The 13,685-nt window shown below is 39.1% G+C and overlaps 1 protein-coding gene across 3 annotated transcripts in view; it reads left to right on the top strand.

Moving 5' to 3' along the window:
• Window positions 1-13,685, top strand: part of LOC105569219 — a 135,060-nt gene that overhangs the window by 37,167 nt on the left and 84,208 nt on the right. Inside the window, exons 1-2 of one of the 3 annotated variants that reach the window (XM_012025485.1) lie at window positions 2,401-2,422; window positions 2,693-2,728. The exons of the other annotated variants lie outside the window; for them this stretch is intronic. The gene's annotated coding sequence lies outside the window, so the exon portion shown is untranslated. Of the gene's footprint in view, window positions 1-2,400; window positions 2,423-2,692; window positions 2,729-13,685 lie in introns of those variants that run through there. 3 annotated transcript variants of the gene reach the window in all.

Here is a 13,685-nt window from a genome sequence, read left to right as displayed (position 1 = left end):
TTCGGCGTATGTCGCACTTGCCTCCAATTACATACACGACGTTACGTTTACGCCAAGGCTCGCGCGCTGCTTTCGGTTCGCGCGCGCCCGTCATACTTACCGACGCTGCGGTGCGGGGCGGACGCCTCCGTACTTTTCGTGCCTTTCCTGCGCGAGCTGTGCGTGGACACGATCGGGGGTGACGCGAATCGTCGCGGACTGGCAGTTTTAACATGTGAGTAATCGCGTAGAGCGCGGCCGCGTGGAAATAGGCGCGTACGCGAAACGGCACTGCGCGCGACGTTGCGTCGCGACAAGCTAACCTTCCGCGCGCCCCGCGTTAGGCTCGGGACACGAAGCATCGCGACGGCTTACGACAACGACGTACCCGGGGAGAAGAAAGAGTCGGGATGATGTCAATTTGATGCCAATTGGTCCGTGGATGACCAAATTTTGGTCAATGCGGCATCAAATTGACGAAAGCGTAAGCGTAGATTCGCGCGCAAGCGTATGTCGCACTTGCCTCCAATCACGTACGGCGTTACGTTTACGCCAAGGCTCGCGCGCTATCTACGTCCCTTCGGGTCAGGGCACAAAGCAACGCGATAGCCCACGGCAAAGACGCAAGCGTGAACGTCGATAGCGCGCAGGCCCCGGCGTAAACGTAACGTCGTATGTAATTGGAGGTAAGTACGACGCACGTCAAAGCTTGTACGCCTTGCATAGTGAGAGGCGACGACTTTTATCAACATACAGATATTTTACGAGACCAAGGCTGATGGCAGAGAACAATCCGTAAACGCTTAAGACTGCCTCAGTCGTAGGGCAAGGCAGAGAGAAACGTAAGTCGTATACAATAGCCTTTCACGACTTACGTTTCTCTCTGCCTTGCCCTACGTCCACGGCTGTGACAGTCTTAAGCGTTTACGGATTGTTCTCTGCCATCAGCCTAACTCTTCCAAAATTCGCGCTTTTAATTATCTGCCGATCTTAATGTAATCGGCTTTTCATTCTCGGGACATCGTTTCGACGAATCTTTTCTCACCGGGGACGATTGTCGTGAAGTGAAAACATTTTCTCGATTGAACGGAGTCAATCGTTGCCTTAAGCAGTGCTACTGAATCCGCGGAATAATAGGCAAAATGTATGGTAACAGTCGTTGAACGAAGTAACGGGAAATATTAGGTATAGAATTTTTTTTGCTTACATTCCTTTCATGTCTCGAAGAGGCGACAAAAACTCTCAACGTTCGTTCTTGTTTCCCTTCCCACGCGGTAACACGTGATGCCCCGCGTGCCACTGTACTCGAAGGTCGCCGCGCGTTCATTCGCTCACCGAACGTCGAGCCGGCAGGCCGTGTCGGTAGTAGCTCCGTGCGTCGTGTTATTTTCGCGTTATCAGTGCCCGAGACGCGATCGCGAGTGTAATGAGTGTAAGGATAAATCGCTATTAATTTGTACACGGTTATCAGGAACAAGTAACGTTCGTGGATCAATTATTAAGTTTCTACAATATGTAACGAGCAGCGATTTGCACGAGCTTTTTTTTATCAAGGTACATAGATATTTTACGAGACTAAAATATGAATGTAAACCGTGGATTTGTCGCGATTACACCCCGTTTACGCGTTATCGCGCTTTGAATTTCCTGATGTGTGGCTTTGATATTTGCGTTGTCTGTAATTCGTTCTTCGTGCAGGTAGAAAGTAGAGAAAGTCGCTTGTCGCGTTACGTTATGTATCGAAATGTGGTCGAAAATTATCTCGGTTAACTGTTCTCGGTAATAACGATTAATTAAGTAGTGGCTGATTCGCTCGCGTAAGAATTAGATTAATTGACAGCAAGAATGGTAAAATATCGTTTCGTTGTGGACTAATAACTAAAATTTCACCGCAGATGTTTGGATTCCAATTCCGCGCTTTTAATTTCCGTCGATTTCGCGTAATCCGTTCCGTTTTCGGGCAAAGAGAGAGAGAGAATAAAGTATTTAATACCAATTAATTTTATTATTAAAGAAAATAATTGGATAATGCTTGCCCGTCCAATAAATAAAGATTTGCAATTTAGAAATACACATTTGTATACGCCAACTATTTCTCGATTGAACAGAATTAATAACAGACTAATAACTACTTTACCGCGGCTGCTTGGATTCCGACGTTCACGTTGCCTGATACCATCAATTTAAAAGTGATTTATCCATTGCTACTGCCGAATCAACGAAGATTACGTGCGAGTTGAATAATTTGCGTGACGGAAAGTCGCGTGCCTTGCGTTAATAATACGTGTCGTGCATTTCGATACTTTAATATCGCGTACGGGAGTGTCGCGCATAATTTCGCGCGATCGTAGTTAACGCGAGTGAATATATGTGAGTGCATCAATGAAATCTGAGAGGAGGAGGAGGTCCGGGAGACATCGGGCAACGGCGAAGCAACTATAAGGTGAGTGTTTCATATTTTATACATTATTTCTTACTTGCAAAATTAAGCATCTGCTCCCTATTTTGGTCTCATTTGTTCAAATGATTCGAATAAGAGCGACAAGCGAAAACTTATCTTGAAATTTTGTGAATTTATATTATTTCCCAGTATTTGTATAATTACTTTATTAAAATCTATTTAAAGAGAGTATAACATATTTAATGTATTATAATAATATCGATTTTTAATAATTATCCCACAATAATCATATATTTGTCTCGCATTTTACAGTTCAAGTCTACAACTTCGCTGTTGCGCCTCGGATCAGTGAGTAAAAGCTTACGTTTTATTGTAAATTGACGTAATGGGTCTATACAATCATCGCATTAGATTTGCATTGTGTAAAGTGCACGTTGGAATTGAAGCACATACGGGTTTGCAAATAAACGTGAATTTTCATAGATCCATTGCTTGAAAATGGATGGATTAGAACCGATTAGAACGAATGAATAAATTAACCATTGGACAATAATTATTTGATTTATGTGCACTTGCACGCACACAGGATCGTTAAATAGAGATAATTGTTTAGTATAAGGCTTTCAGGAGGTGCAACGATCGTATATGTAATATTTTCAGAGATAAATACAACTTGGGCAATTTTTAATAGTACGAAGTTATATACGACATACTATAAATGATTAAATTTCCGAGTTTATTACTTACAATTAAATGAAAGAAATAAAATAAAATTTTAACAAATATAAAGCATTGATAGTTTTATGGTGTACAACTTTTCTTTAAATTTCGTCGTGGCGTTCATCTTTCGGACGTTGAACAAACGAAGTATCTATGTGTAGCAAATTTATTTGTGTGAAATAACAATAAATTGATACGTAAAAGTAAAATAGGCTAGGGAAAAAATTCTTAATGTCTACTAGTTATCTGATAGTTGAGAAAGAGAGAGAGGGAGGGCATGTTATTTTATTTGTCTTTATATTAATAACTTCCTTCATAATTTCATCATAATCTTCTACGATTACGCATATAAATTGGCGCAAGGAAACAGAAATTTAAAGAATCTGTTATTAGACGTGTGTCGCAAAATTAAAAGAAGGATAGAAAATACATTTTCCTCATCTTGCATATTTTAATTAATACATTTAACATGAAACGTACTTGTGATTGTTGCATTTATTTTAATAATACTCCGATTTCATTCTAATCATTTATAATCCATCTATTTACTTAAATAATTTTATTATTTCTCTTGCCGTGTACGTTGTATCGTTGATATTTCAACAATCGTACAATATTTAAACATGAGTTTGCGTACATGTAGTCGTTCACTTGCTTCTCGACTATCTTCTATTAAAGCCAAATAGCGGGCGCGTATCGCGCGCACGTTGGCGTTTCAGTTATACAAAATAATATTACGCAGAACAGCTATCTTGTGAAATACAACATAGTTATATGACGTAAAAAATAATCATTGCAAATGAAATGTATAATTATTTTTATACAGTTTAAAATAATAATACTCGTATCTCGTCGGCGAAACTTGACTGAATTTATTATACGTCTCTCGCTCGTCACGATAGTTGAACAAGATTAGAGAAATATTTATTATCGTCGTCCTAAATCAAGACGGTTCTATTAATGTTATGATAAATTCATACGCGACGAATAGATCGAGTCTCGCTTCCACAAGTGGACGTCCAAACCGTACCTCGAAGGATCGGCACATCTCTTTGATCCATTTGCAGTTATAGTCGATGCACTGCTCCCACGAGGCACTTCGTTAGCCTATGCGTGTACGTATCGTGCATACGCGCGCGAACGCACTCGGCCTCTAGCTGCATAATGTAATCTCTCACCTATTGCACGTACACTGGGGGCGTCCTACAACGTTCCGCCGTATCGTCACGGACAATTTATCGAGGCTCGATCGCCATTGGCTCGTTATAACTTTCGCATGGAAAATCGAGCGTAATTCGAAAGTAGGCGTAGCTCCGATAATGCTCGACTTTGTTAAGCGAACGATATACGGCGATACCCGTTGAAGTTAGCGCGTAAATGCTGTCACATACGTATAATACATTGATTCCAACAAAAATTTATATTTAATTATATTTCGTTTTAATACGTTTGAAAAATGGAAAGCGATTATAGAACGCAGACAATTGCCATTGCTGTCCATCGCTCTTCATGTATCATATATCTGAACTCCGATCTTTTGTAATTGCCAGAAAATTAGAAGAAATAAGAGGGAGAGTTGTGCCAAAAGACGTTTGAATATCTCAGTTTCTTTCAAGTTTTAACGAGGAAAGTTGAATAGCAAAAAGAGGGTAAAAAATCAGTCTGTTTTTATATTATTGCAATTAGAATAGTAAATGATTGAAGAGATTTTCTTTTTCCTCTCGCGCTTTCCTGTTTTTTTTTTAAATTTTTTTCTTTGGTCCGTCTCTTCCTCGGTCCGTCTCTCCGTCGGAGTTTGCGCGACTAAGACATCCGGTTTGTGAATTATTCAGTATCCTAATGGACGAATAATGCCCCGCAGCGCCTACGGTCGAAGCGTCAGGACGATTAGAATCCATTTTCCCGTGTCGGCCCTCATAGAGGTTTTGTTGCTCGAGGGACCTCCGTCCCTTCCACATCTCATTTAATCGATCGTTCGACTTGTGGCGTCCAGGGAGTACGTCTTAATCTCTCGCCTCGTCTCGTTGAATTGATCTTTAAAATATGAGGATGAACCTTTCATTACTTTCTGCTCCAGCGTTATTGGGATAAATCGTGTTTTCGCTCTTTTAAATTCTGGCGATCTATACTTCATGCATTACCTCGCCCATCGATCTAATTGAATTTGGGATTCATTAGCTTCCGCACCACCTACATTCGACGTTACAGTACGCGAACTTTCGTAAGAATTTATCATACGCGGACAGCAGGAGAAACAAACCATTCAGCAATTCGTATAAAAGGATATGTAAAAATAACAAAAATTAATTTAGCAGCGCATTAATTGAATTTCGATGACACGATTTATCTTAAATATATTTTGTACATATTTTCAATCGCCGGGCGGGTCAAAGATAATTGCGATATCTTAAAAGCACCGAGTTTTATCAAGGATCTGATAAAAGGATGAACGGATATATAAATCATGCCGCGTTTCTTAATTCTTCGAAATGGAATCCCCTATCGCTGCATCTTTTATATATATAAAATGTCTCTTTATACTTTTCTCTTGCCTTTCATTCTCAATCTCATCCGCGCCGTTTCGATCTCGGCGAACCGAAGTCTTTCAATTCCCCTTTCGTCAATTATTCACAGCCACCTCGCCTCCTTTTTAGTCTCGCGATTATCAGGATCTCGTTATATTCTCCGTACGGTAATCTCGCCTCTGACACTGACGCGATCGTTACACTCCATAATTGTGTTTTATTTAAAGTGCAAAGTTTTACACATAGTACGACTTCCAACACGTCAACGTGTCACTTAAGAAATATAAATACATGGAATATTTTTTCCATTTTTCCAACCTTTTCTTTCCATGAAACTTAGATCAAACCTGAATATTTTTACCTTATATTTTCATCTCACTTTGATAATTACATTTGATCTTATACGCTGAATGTATAATCAATGTTATCCGTCGCACCGCGGTAATTCACATCGACGAGGTGAAATCGACGTACGGTGCATTTTCCCCCCGGCAATCATCGACGTTTATTCGCGCAGAAGCGTGCTCATTACGCAGCGTCGCCCCGTTCCGTTCCAACGCGAATGAGATTTTTTTTTTTCTAACTTTACCGCGACTCCTCGGACAATACGAGTGGATAGAACCCGGCGCTGTGATACGCCTGCTCGAAATTGCCCGTCGTAAATCATCTCTCGCATTTCGTGCTTTCCATTCGCTTTTGCGCTCGTTTTCCTTCGTGTTTGACGAAGATGAGCGCACGCCACTCTCCCAGGACTCTCTAGCTCTTTCAAGAACTATCACAAAGACGCGCCGTGGTTTTACGACGATGGGAGTAGCGGCGCTTTATGACAGTTGTTTTTCTTTCATCGAATTTAACACTTCTATGTTTAATTAGAAATCCTTTTGTCCGAGGAAAAATTGTACGTATACATGAAAACATTGTGTCTTTTTTAAAATTAATTTTGCATCCCTTTTATATTTGCCCGAATCAATAGGATTCCATGTTAGATAGAGATACGAAAAAATTAAATACAATATGAAATATACATATTTTTATCTGCATCGCGATATTTTCTGTCTCGCATTTTAAAAGCAAGCATTTGGTAGAACATTGTCATTTACAATAAATCAAAAGGGATTTATTAGTTAATATAACTAATATTTTATTTGTTGTGTAGAGATTCAACGTGTACGCGAAACAAATTTACGATCGATTATGAAAAATTTATCGTTTCGTCCGGCAGTAACTGAGATAGAAATCGCGGGTGCTGATGTTTGCGTTGCAGATTTTGTTGGTCGCTTATTTACATTGCACGATGCGCAATGTAAATAAGCGAGCTTTTGAGAATCTTTTCGCGAGCGCCCCGGTTTTATTCGTTAGAAAATATTTAGATGTAAATAGTAAATTTTGATACCGTGTTTTCTCCGACTTTTTAGACGGAAAAGCGCGAATTTGTACGAAGTGCGCAGGCAGGTATTAAATTATCACCGCGACCGTAAAATATTTCGCCATTGTGCAAAATGTCTTTTGTGCGGGAAGCTTTCGCGAACAGCTTTGCTCGTTATTCCACTACACTGCGTCCAATACTGACTTATACTACTCGAGGAGCACTATGCGGTTGAGCTTTGGTGGAACGGAATGTGCAATGAATTAGTCATTAGCGGAGCCTTTGCTTTGCTACATATATAATTATGCGTTCTATAATGGGGACGTGTACGAATTATTGGTAGTTAAGAAACTTTTGTCAATTCGATGATTATCAAATTTCTCTGCTTGCTTTTCTCTCTTGCTTTTAAAATACGAGACGTAACATACCGAGATGTAGGTAAAAATATGTATATTTCATGTTGTATTTCATTTCTTATTATTTCTATCTAACATGGAATACTATTGATTCGTGCAAATATAAAAAGGATACAAAATTAATTAAAAAAAATATATATAGAATTTTTTAACGTATGTGTACAAGTCTTCCTCGGATTAAAAGACTTCTAATTAAGCATGAAAGTGTTGTGATAATTTTTGGTAGTTAAGAAAATTTGGTCAATTCGATGATTATCAAAATTTCTCTTGCACATATGAATGAAGCTTTAGAAATATAATAAAAAAGTAATTGCGTAAATCAGAGCGTTGCGACTTAAAGCCGTGTACGTATAAGTAAGTTTACAAGATATTTCGTTCTTACTTATTTTTATCTTTAACTCTATACATTTAGTAGTTAGAAAATGCCGTAATCTCACGTGCCCGTATAAGATTGTTACACAAAGTAATTTCTGTCAAAGCCTAACACATAAATAATACTATTGCGGAAGGTCAGTGTTTTACGACTTGGCTGCGGTACTGTAGGGATTCAATGCTCTAGTAGATAACGTACTGTCGCCGGAGGAATCGTAGTGGCTCCATTTCCATTGCAAATCTTTATTGCCTCGACGTGGCTGTGGGTCAGTTTTATCAGTGCGGAGTCATTTGTTTTCTTTACTGGTATCGCCGCATGAAAACGAGACTCGATTACTCATCCTTTGGCATCGCGATCGATTCGCTCTTCCCGTTTATGGCTCATATTTATATAATATTTCGTCGTCTTATTTCTATCCTTCTAATATCTTTACAGCTACGTGTAGCGATGGTCATTTTTACATTGTAAAATGTTCGAAACTACCTTATCGCGAGAACAAACTACCGCGGAACGCCAGCTGAGCTGGAAATTATTAAATCTCGTGTATTTCTTAAAATTAGACTTACAACTTTACGATATTAAATGTAGAAAATTTTATAAGTCAGCAAACAGAAATTGCATTACAGCCACAGATAAAATTATTAGGCACCCATCTGATCGTTGTACTGCAAATCCAAGTGTGCTACTTTTATACACATATACGTGTAATTTGGCGAAGCACTTTTTACACACCTTCTTCCGTTTAACGTCGCGACACGTGACTTGATGAACGTCATTTACACATTTCTTGCCGGTAAAAAATTTTTAATGGCAAGAAACGTGTAAAATAACGTATATCAAGTCACATATTGTGATTTTAAATGGAAAGAAGTATGTAAAAAGTGCTTCGCCAAATTACACGTGTGTATAAAATTAACACACTCAGTTTTCTAATGTATACTGTACTGAATCTAATACTAGAAAGATTTTTATCATTTAAACGTTGTTTACTGCATAGAAGCAATGAACGTTTTACTAAACAATTTAAAAGAAAATAGAAATTTCCCAGGTATAAGATTCGGTACAGTATAACGATTAGGAGGATGCTTAATAATTTTGCCAATGGCTGTATATTCTTAAATAAATATAATACATCTAAACTAAAAGTAGCAGCTACAAGTCAGAATATTATAGTAAACGGCTTTGTACTTTGGCGCATTTTTCACTTAGTATTTCGAAAACGGGATCGCGAGAAAATTGAAAATCGGTGCGTTTTTCACAACGTTTGAAAATCAAATAACTCGCAGGAACAATGTGAAATCGTAAACAATTGATGCCACCGCGAAGTCGCCCGATGAGAGTCGCGCCGAACGCAATATCCTCGATGCTTATATCGTTGCTGATTCGTTGCATACCTATGCGAGAAAATCGCGCTCCGCTTCGGCGGTTGAAGAGCAATCCATCGCGGCGCCATACCCGTCAATGTGTGCGGAAAAAAAGTTATTGGACTTCACGTGTGTCGCGCTGCACATTTCCCGCCGGTATCCGTGACTGAAAGAAGAATGAAAGCGCCAGTCTCCGCTCTTTCATTTCGCCGCGTTATCTCTCGTGAGGCATCTCGAAATTACAATACGTAGAATACAATGGTGACTTTATTCAATTATTTTACGCCTTTGTTTCACAGTAACATTAATTGGATTTTTATTCTATAATATCGGGTAGTTAAAAAATAGTTTCCTTTAGTTTGAGACTTTTTCGAGAACATCTGCATATATTTTCTTTTAAGTTAAAGATTAAATTCCGTAATAAGTTGCAAAGGGCGGGATGGGGAATGGGACTTAAAGATACAAGATTTTTGGCTTAAGACTTTGGACAATTTTGCGCGGCTCCGCTTTATTCTCGTCCAAATCGGGATTATTCTGCCGACCGGGCATTAGCCGAAGAAATGCGACGAAACTTTTGCATCCAAGCCAGGCAGCATTTAGTTTCAAGTTTTCGCACCTGGGAAGCTCTTCGGTAAGAGAAAGCTGCTCGCGATGCGCTTGACGTCTGCTTCGAAACTCCCGGAAGTTTTCGATTAGTCCACGCTACCGTGCATATGAAACTATTCCTCCGGATATCGAAGGTATTAACTTTTATAAAGAACAAGCCGACTGAGTTGATTATGGATATTAATGACACGCGCTCGTTGACGCGTGCAGATTAAAAGTGGTTATTTTTTTGGAGTTTATGCATTTTGAGACGCACATGATAAATCTTTCGATTCTATTTAATTATTACACAATAAAGATGGGTTTCATGAGATAAATAATATAAAACAAATTAGTAAAATCTACTCTGTGCATTTTTTCAAATACTTTAGTACACAATATAAAAAATAAAAATTGCAGATATCTTTATTAAAAGTAACGTCTTTTGCTTTGTGTTTTACGGATCATATAATATATTAATTATTACATAAATCATAAATGCCATTTTATATTAGATAACAAATTATTACACGTATAAATATATTATATGTAATATATTTTGTATCTAACTGTAAGTGTCGATAATTATAAAGCATCTACGCGTCATCAAGTTGCATATTAATGCTGTAAATAAATCAAATGAAAGTCTGACATATGGTTTGCGCGATTGAAATATTCGCGCTTGATGTTCGACAGGATGGTATAACGTTTTACCTTCTCGGGTTTACGATTTCGCATGATAAGACACCAGATAAGATTTCCTGGCGGGATGGTTAAAAGAGTGGGTCGAAGTGGACCATAAAAACGGGGGGCCGCGGGCGTCGGGGCGGGCTCGTGATATTAACGTTGCGAAATCGCGGCTGCACTTTGCAGGCAGCACGCGGGTCCACGAGGCCACAATAAGCCATTGTGGATCAGCAAAGTAGTTTCCGATATCGACCGATAAATTCAAATGTGCTCTCGAGCAGCCATTGAAGCGCCACGCCCGTGGCACGTGCGTCGACAGAAAATCGTTAAGGATGCGGAATACCGGCGGCAAAAAGGTCCTCGAGGGGTCATAGAAGCAAGCCAGAAAAGAACAGCACGGGAATCGAACATTAACGACGGGCGTTATTGTCGTCGGCTTGCTCGTAAAGCAAACAGCGCACGGTGTTCTCACGGATACGACTTACGTGTCTTGTAAGATCGTTAAAGAAATACACGGTACATACACGGTCGACATGTATTCGCGATGTGAGCTACGCTCCAATTAAACGACGTTTTCAACTTTCATGCGGGGCTCAAACAACGCCATCGAGATTCGCGACAATAATTCCATAGCTAATTTTATCGCGTATTTATTCTATCATTTTAGCTTTATTTATACACATTTGACTCGCAATTTGCGAATTGATTTCACTTCTGTATTTATATATTAATATTATTAATTATTTCCTTTTTTACTGAGGAAGACTCGGTGTAGTTTGAAACGTTCCTACTGTTATGTTTAATTATTGCCATAAAATTTTAATAGGTAAATCTCTAGTTGCTCGAAAGGAACTCTTACTATTTATTGTGTTTATTGTACATTTTTGTACACGAGCCTTACGTTCTTATCTATTTTTGCACTCCAATTATTTTTTACTGCATCATGGAGTAAATTTAGCTTACAGTTCATATTCCTTAGAATTGTTTTACATTTATTTGACAAAATAGAGTTAACTGTTACTAAGAGTATAACATTCCTGAAAAAGTGTTGGTCAGAAATGTACAAGTGGATACATAAATATTGTATATTCACGTTCGCGCTATTTTATATCGTTGCTGTCATTTTGTAGAGCTTTTAAATGAAGATGAAATCAATTTTCAATGACATCTGATATATCGTTCACCTTCGCCGAATTTAGTTTTGTGCGTTGATATACCAATAATATCGTCAATATCCTGCGGTGATGTAGTCTCGCGTGAGATGAGTCCTCAGTGGATTCAGAGATGTCGAGAACACTCGATTATTTCCAAGTCCGCGGACCCTGGAGCATTATTCAGCGGCGAGTGTTCAGTTCGGCTAAAATCGATTACGTCGCCCCGGGATCAAATTGTGAGGAGAAGAGGCACAGGGTACTTCAGCCGCCGATCAGAAGAGAGGAGGCGGATCCTAGCCGAGGAAGTAGGTTCGATTTCGATTCCGACTTTGAAGCATCCTCGATAGATCCGGATCAAACTGAACGACCGAGTTTCTCGTCGCGTCGAGCATGAACGTTGCTCTCTTTCCGTTCGCCGTATGTGCCGCTCATATATATGCAACGGGGAGAAACGAGAAGCATGGACGGGGATGTAAGCTCGAAGAGTAAATCCATCGGCCAGGCTTAGTTATGTAAAGTCCTGCTTGAGGCGACGTAGCCGGGTTTCGCACCTGCGATTCCGAAATCCGTGAAAAACCTGAGTGAGACGTACAGAATGTTGGGGCGGGCAAAGTTCGAACCACAGCGCTTACAACTCCGATCAGAATTTGACACGAAATTACATACCCGAATTTTCAGAGAGCCTTTCAAGAGAAGAAATATTTCGCGCAGATATTCAAATGCGTTCCGTTGCCATTTTTTTTTCTTATTGTATGTGAAAAGTCACTTGGCAAGTAACTTTCACTCCGATTGACTATTATTGAAGACGCCCGTAACTTGTTGGAATTAATTTCCCAGATAAGTTGCGAGATCGGCGCGACTATCTAGCGACTGTAGACATACGTCGTTGTTAATATGCTTCTTGTATGTACATGAAGTACGATGAGGTAGGAGTATTTGCTTTCGCTTCAAGACTCGCATTTCAACCAGTTTCCCCTTAATTTCTAATCTCTCAAAGGGGTGGTCCGTTAGATTAGTCCTCGCAGAATTCTCGTAGTGGTAGCAATCACTAGCCCCATTCCAGTAACCTCACTCCACCGCTTCAACGTTTGTGGAGTAGAAATCGCTTTAATATCCTTCCGAAGACAAGACCACACAGAATTAATGTTCCTATTCTCCTAAAATTTACCCTCAAATTGATAAAAGTTACTGTAACGATTGTTAATACAGCAATGTATTGTGACTCACAAGTTATTTTTACAGAGCTGTACACGTACGTTTTATGTGTAAGTTTTTAAGTCGGTAGAAGAATTATTGGGTCCCCATTGTACGGTTATAAAATTTTGTAGAAATTTCTTAATGAGTTTGTTACTGCAAGAGCGTAACAGATATTCATCGGATCTTTGTAGCCGTAACTCTAGATTTATGCATTAGTTCGCGTTGCATTTCCTCGAAACTTTCTCATTCTTCAAAGGCTTGCGACAGTTCGGTATTTGTAACATTTGTAAACTAGCGGTTACCGGAAGCCTGAGTTCCTTTAGCTTTCTGACTTCTGTAGTTGCAATTTGGTATCTGTCTTAGTCCGTCTAATTTAGTGTTTTCCTAAGTGACTTCTACGCGCATTAAACAGCCGCGTTTGAGAGTAGCGGAAAAAACCAATGGATTTTCTATTTTCCATCGATACAAATTAAGGAAAGTCAATTTTCCGCAACTTAAGTTTTAATACTTTTTGTAGGATGCTAAAGTCGTCTGTTTTACCGACACATTCGAATATAGTTTTTGCGCTGCTGAATCTTTTTATTGGTTTTTACGCCTAAAATAATACCAGGATAAGTTGCGGACCGCATAGCAGAACGTTTTTATACTTGAAACACTCGGGTCAGAAGTCTAATGAGAAAGATATTGGTATTTGAAATTTTCAATTTTTTAATCGTGAGCAATTTGAATTTGGCTTTATAAAATTACAAAATTCTTCCACACGATTACAGTACACGTAAAAACAAAGCGGGGGGGTTCACTTTATATAAAAAACGAAGAGAAATTAAAAATATCGCTTTATAAGTAATTGTAGTTAGGCTTCACATGCTGATATTTTTAATTTCTCTTCGTTTTTTATATAAAGTCGTGAACCCCCCC

Source organism: Vollenhovia emeryi, unplaced genomic scaffold (assembly GCF_000949405.1).
Source record: "Vollenhovia emeryi isolate VEMERY1.0 unplaced genomic scaffold, V.emery_V1.0 DF939125.1, whole genome shotgun sequence".
Classification (NCBI taxonomy): Eukaryota; Metazoa; Arthropoda; class Insecta; order Hymenoptera; family Formicidae; genus Vollenhovia; species Vollenhovia emeryi.
Note: the sequence above shows the minus strand (reverse complement) of the source record. Positions and strands in the feature narration are given on the sequence as shown.